This window comes from Pteropus medius, unplaced genomic scaffold (genome assembly GCF_902729225.1).
Source record: "Pteropus medius unplaced genomic scaffold, Ma_sr-lr_union100, whole genome shotgun sequence".
Lineage (NCBI taxonomy): Eukaryota > Metazoa > Chordata > Mammalia > Chiroptera > Pteropodidae > Pteropus > Pteropus medius.
Genome location: NW_024349800.1, coordinates 43465737 through 43472041, shown reverse-complemented (window position 1 = coordinate 43472041; position 6305 = coordinate 43465737). Strand labels below are relative to the sequence as shown.

At 38.6% G+C, this 6305-nt stretch overlaps 1 pseudogene; it reads left to right on the top strand.

The window, feature by feature from the left end:
* Positions 1 to 3351: 3351 nt before the first annotated feature.
* On the top strand, positions 3352 to 3469 carry LOC120622534 (uncharacterized; annotated as a pseudogene).
* Positions 3470 to 6305: the final 2836 nt, after the last annotated feature.

Here is a 6305-nt window from a genome sequence, read left to right as displayed (position 1 = left end):
CTGCTCATGGTCCTTTACCATCTCTGCAGAAGGCTAGGAATATAGAACAATTCCAATCTCACTTTTAAATGATAAGCCTTGCCATACTTAAAGACATTTGTGAGGTTTAAGAAAAAAAAAAATAGTGGTTAGCTTAGAAACAATGACTAAGACGCACAAGCCGCTTGGCAGGAATCTCTTCTTCAGATGAGTTCATGTCCATGTTAGAATAACGCAATGTTTTGATGAAGTTTATGGAAGAATATTAAGACTGGGACAGCTTCCTGATAGCAAAGGTCCCAATTAAAATTAGCATAATGCGTGTTTCTGGGTAATGAGGGGACAGGAGGAGAGCACAGACCCTAGGAGATAGGAAATATGAGGCAGCCCAGGACAAAAGAGTTTCTCTTGACCTGCTACCCCATTGGATTCTCTTTATGACTTCATAGGGTGAGAGAAACGACCTTTCAAAAATGTCTTCTGGAATAAATCAGCCTCATTATATGCAATAACAAGTCAACCAAAGGACTGTGACATAATTGCCATTCCTTTAGAATCAATTGACTCAAGTTAATATTCTTCATTCACTTACCATCCAAATCCATTCTAAGTCTCTCTCTGCTCTGGTCTGTGACTCCCATGGTCAGCATGACCCAGAGTCAGTAGTCCTCTGGTTTAGGTTTTGTCAGTGAGACACACTTACAAAAGATAAAAGGGTATTAAGAGATTATTTACTCCCCTTCTTGGGTAAATCGATGCTAGCAGAGGCTGTGATAGAGCCTGTAAGCCAGTTCCTCCCCCATGGCTTCAGCTAGTCTTTGGTTTTGGTAATACGAATGCCTCCCCTACTCCTTTAACCCTAGGATAGTAACAATTTCCTACTCCTGCTCTTCCCTGGGGGCTTCAATATTCCTTATTAATTCCCTAAACCCTGTCCTTATCTTTGTGAAGAGCTCCTTCCAGCTGACATTTCCTTCTGTTTCTTGTTAGGACACTGGCAAATAGACTGGTCTTCCTTCCTGCACCTCTGGCCTGCCATAGTGATCTTTTTCAAACATGACTCACATCACATCATTCCTCTACTCAAAGCCCTCCAATGGCTTCCTATCTCACTAAGACTTCTTACAGTGAAATATAAGGCTCCTATTTCAACCCTATCAAACCAACCACGGCTTTATAGAATGTTTTTAATTGTCATGAAATGAAAGTACATATAATACCTAGATATATAATTTCAAAAAATATTGCTATAATGGCCTAACAGAAATAAAAGGAAAATATTAATAATAAGAGAATATAAATTTCAAGATCAAAATACTCTGGCATGACCACATTAGAAGACAAAACGAAGTCTCAGAGGATTATATCTATATGTAAAACTACCAAAAATAAATACAGATATATTAAAGTGGTTACTCAAAAAGCACAAATAGATTACTATCAGTGCCATGATTTTCCAAAATGGTTGTGCTTGTTAAGAGTTCATTGTCCTGAGCCCCAAATCTACCCTTCATTGCCTACTCTTCGGAAAAGGAGCTCTGCTCTTAAAATATTTTTCCTTTGCACCATGCTAACCTTTGTCAGGAATAGGTTCAGGAGGAATGAGATTTTCTTCCTTGTTACAGTGTACTACTCTCTGCAGGCTCCTGTGTTATGCTTGATTTTTACAGCACACAGTTCTCGCAGCCTGGGGAGCTCCCACAGACTCAGATTCCTGCAGCATGATCGCTTCTCTGGCCAGACAAGCTAGGTGTACAGCAATAAGTGGGATAACCCTGCACAGGAAGAAGTGTCCTACATCTTTCCAGACGTCCAAATGGGTATTTGTATAGTGTAGGACTTCCACAAACAGTTGTACAGGTTGTAAACTGCAAAACTTTTAAAAGCATCATTGACACGGACCTGCTGGGTATGCTATTCCCGTAGGATTACATTGCGTTGTTGGGTGTGCCTTCAACACCCAATCCTCCAGCATCAGGTTTCTGTAGCACATCTTCTCCAGTGGCCTGCTCCTGCATTGCACAGTGATCACCAGCAGTTTCTCCAGAACCCAGCAGTTTCTCCAGCATACCTCCTATTCAGTGTCACAGCAGAATGTCTTGGAGAGACACTTTCAATGAATGGCTTTCCCTAGCACCTGCTTTTCTGGCAAGTTCCAAAAGGGTGATTTCTAGCAAGTTCTGCTAGTATAAAACCACAGCAACTTCTTCACCATCCAATGAGCCATAGCTGTGTCTTTCCAACAAGTATGGGCTCTCAGCATTCCCCCACCCCAGAGTGGTTGGTTCTTCCATGTTTATTCTCTCTTAGCTCTAGGGGTAGTGCTGAACCTTAATAGCTACCATTCCCATATTCTTTAGAATTCTCTTCTTATTAACCAGTCCCTTCTTATTCTAATTCCATATTATACTTAATAATGTTTCATATTGAACTTTTCCTGTTTAACTTGCCATATGATTTCTCCTGATTAGACTCTGACTAATAAAATGATGAACGATTCTTGGTAAAGTTCTTAAGAAAATAAAACAAATTTCATCTAGATAGTAGTTGCATTCCTAAGAAAGTCAGTAATTATAAAATGATGCAAAATAAAAACTTTTTGTTTACGTGTAAGATGGAGTTTGGTTCTAGACCCAGAAAACTATAAAGGGTTTTTTCCTATGTGTAGGATGCCACTTCACTGCTGTACAGATTGTGCACAGCACAATCCTATGGGGATATCACACCCAGCAGATTCATGTCAATGGTGCTTTCAAAAATTCTGCAGTTTACAACCTGCACAACTGTATGTGGCCGTCCTACACTATACAAATACCCATTTGGACATTTGGAAAGTGGACAAGATGTAGGACACTTCTTCCTGTGCGGGATTATCCCACTTATTGCCCTACACCTAGCATGTCTGGTCTCCACTCATTCTATAACGGTAGCATATCTCAATCACTGTGACAACCAAAAATACCCCACCAATTTACAAAGTGCACCAGTGAGAACAACAGCCCACTCATGCCTCATTCCTCCGATCTCATCTTTTAAGCTCTCATCCTTGTTCTAATCATGTCAATCTTCTTCATATTCTTTAAACAGTCCATATTTGCTCCTTGCTCAAGAGCTTTTGCAACTTATATTTCTCTGCCTGGGAAACTGTTAGGCTTAACATCTGCAAACTCTCCTTCACTCCCTTCAGATCTCTGCCCAATGTCACCTTATCGAAGAGTCTTTCTCTGGCCACCCTATAAAAGACAAAAATCCTATACTCATCCCAGCACTTCTTATCCCTCTTATTTTGCTTTATTTTTCTTAACATCATGATCAGAGCCTATAGCATTATATGTATTTACTAAATTATTTTCTTCTAAAAAAATTTTTTTCGTCTATGTCATGCTACCCTGAACAAGCCTGATCCCATCTGATCTTGGAAGCTAAGCAGGGTCACACCTGGTTAGTACTTGGATGGGAGACCACCTAGGAAGACCAGGTGCTATAGGCATAAAAAATAAAAAAATAAGGGATTGTAAGATGACAAGGTCCTTGCAATCTGTGAGGTCAACCAAGTGTTGCCTCACCTAAAAAAAAAAAATTTAAAAAAAAAAACAAGAAAGGAAAAGAATAATTTTTTTTCAATTACAGTTTGAATATATTTATTTTCTGCATCACTAGCACTTAAGTTCCATGAGGCCAGGGACTTGACCTGGTTTGTTCACTGTTATGTCCCCAGCTTCTAGAACAGTGCCTTACTTGTACTAGCAACCCACTAATTATTTGTGCAATGAATAGTACACAGTAATAACTTTACTCATCATAACACATGCTCAGTAACACTCTTTTCCTATTTTTTCAGTCAATGAATTCAGTCACTTCACTCCCCCGTCCTCCTCCCTATCGAAACTTGAGTTGTACTGCCCAAAAAAGAAAAAGATCAGAGAGTCGCCAGGTCCTATCTTAGAATATTAGATCGTCTTGATGTTTCTTGAATGAGGGGACAAATGCAGAGTAGTTTTCAGATGAGAAGTTGTGTCTTTTCACTAAGTTCATTTAATAGAAGTGTGCTCTCCATATAGGTTTGGAAAGCAAAGATAAGGATAGAATTTGGGCATGACAAGGCATATTTAATCTATACAGCCACCTTGAAAAATAAAGAAAACGAAAGCTATTTCCCATAAGAGAAAACTAAGGTCAGTGACACTAAGTTAATATCAGAGTGGAATTCAAAACCAGGTCTGTCTGACTCTAAAATCTATGGTCATTTTAACACATCACTTGAATGAGACAATGAAATATGCTGAACACAACTTCAATTTCCTCAGAATTTGAGCATCATTTTAATGGTCACAGTTTTTAGAGAAATATCCTGGATCCATTTCCAAGAATGTTTATTGCATGCTTATTTATGAATAACATTTAGAAACATTTGACAAATAAAGTCAACTCTCCTTCATCTTTAGATGAATTATGCAAGATTTTGGCTAAATTTTTTAAATTTCTTAAAAAATAAACAATTTTTAAAGATTTTGGCTTATTCATGGCAAACTTTTAAAGTCCATTTATTAACTAATAGTACCTACTCCATTTAATGAATTGCTTTGTTGATATTATTGGCAGTTTGTACTATGCCTACTTAATTACTGTGTTCTAAAATAATCAATCTCTTTCATCTTACCTAAGCCAAGGTCAAGGAAGATTATAAGACAGATAGACTTGTGTGCTCATCCCATCCCTTCCTTTTTAGAACCTGGCTAGAGGAGAACAGAGAAACAAACAACTAGAAAAGATAGACTGCAAGGAAAATTTCTTACTCAACAGTAGGTCTGACCTCTAAAGGTCAATAACCAGAATCCAAGTCGGCAAATAGCCAGTGTTCAGCTGACGTCAGACCAGTGTTCCTAACCTCAGAATTCAAATAGGTATTAATTGCTTCAATGTGCACCCCGTTGAATGTTTTCTACATGATTATTTAATCTTCACAGTAAAAAGATTTATTTATAGTTCCAATTTACAAATGAGATGCTGAGACTCTTCACTAGACTTGGATATAAAGGAGCTAGAATCCAACCCAGGTCCATCTGACTCCAGAGCTTGTGTTCTTGGCCACTGAATGATAGTTCAGGACAGGAACGATCCATATCAGAGAGATCAACACAGTTTTCAGTGCCAGTCTGTGGAAGTGAGACTGTTAGCTGATGGCTAGATATAAAAGGGCCAGGACCTATACCACTGCCCAAAAGCAAGACACAGCCTGGCAGGCCCAGGCTCCAGCTCAGTGTACCAGGCGCAGGGCAGCCTCCAAACACCAGCTAGCAGTCAGAATATTAATGTGAGAAACAGACTTAGGGCTAGATCCACAAGTGAGCACAGTAAGAGTAAAGAAATGCATGTCAGGTAGATGAGTACTTAAGCACACTAGTTACTGGGTGACATATATCATCCATGATTCCACAGGTCAATGAGTCTTACTTCATGTAAGGCGCTATGAACAGAATCTCAAAAGCTTCTACATGGAACGATATACAAGGACCTAAGTGCAGATGAAAGATTATGGTGGAAGACTTTCCAGTTCAACAAAAATTATCAAGACTCTTAAACATATACATTTTCTATTTCATTTATTCAATTTAGTTCTTAGTTAATATTTCTTGAGCACATATTATATACCAGACACCTTTTCGAGTTTAGACTTTTGAGATCCTATCCAAATTTGAATAGTCTAAATATGCAGTTTTATTTGTCTCCCTAGATTTTCACTTATTTTTAACTATCCATATACTTGAGTCACGTTTCCTGAAACTTGACTGAAATGGAAGTTTTCCAGGTAGAGGAAGGGAGGAGAATTCCAGTTCAGGAAATAAGTGGCATAAACAAATGACCTGAAGTGTGAAAGAGCTCTTCCTGCTTGGGGAAAGTTGAAAAGTATTAAGTAGGTGGAACATAAAGTGAGGGAGGTGGTGAGTGAGGATGACAAAGTCGTCATCTTTATTTTGTGAGGGAAATTTTAGGTGAGGGAGGAAGACGATGTAGAAATAGAGGCAGGTAAAACTTTTGTTTTATACCTCATAGCACCACTCTTCCCACCTCAGTCACTTTAGCTTTTAGTCCTTCACATTCTCAGGAGAAATGTGCTTTGTAATACAATCATTTCAGTTTAGGATCTGTTCCAAGGAAGATTTGATTTCTGGGAGAACAACCTGGACGGGTTCCCAGCCTCTCCTCAGTTCGGCCTTCATTCACAGCATGATTTCCTCATTCTCTTGAATGTGAATTTTTAGAACATCATTAGGTGTAACCAATATTCAAACATAAATTCAATAATCCCATCCAAAACCAAATTC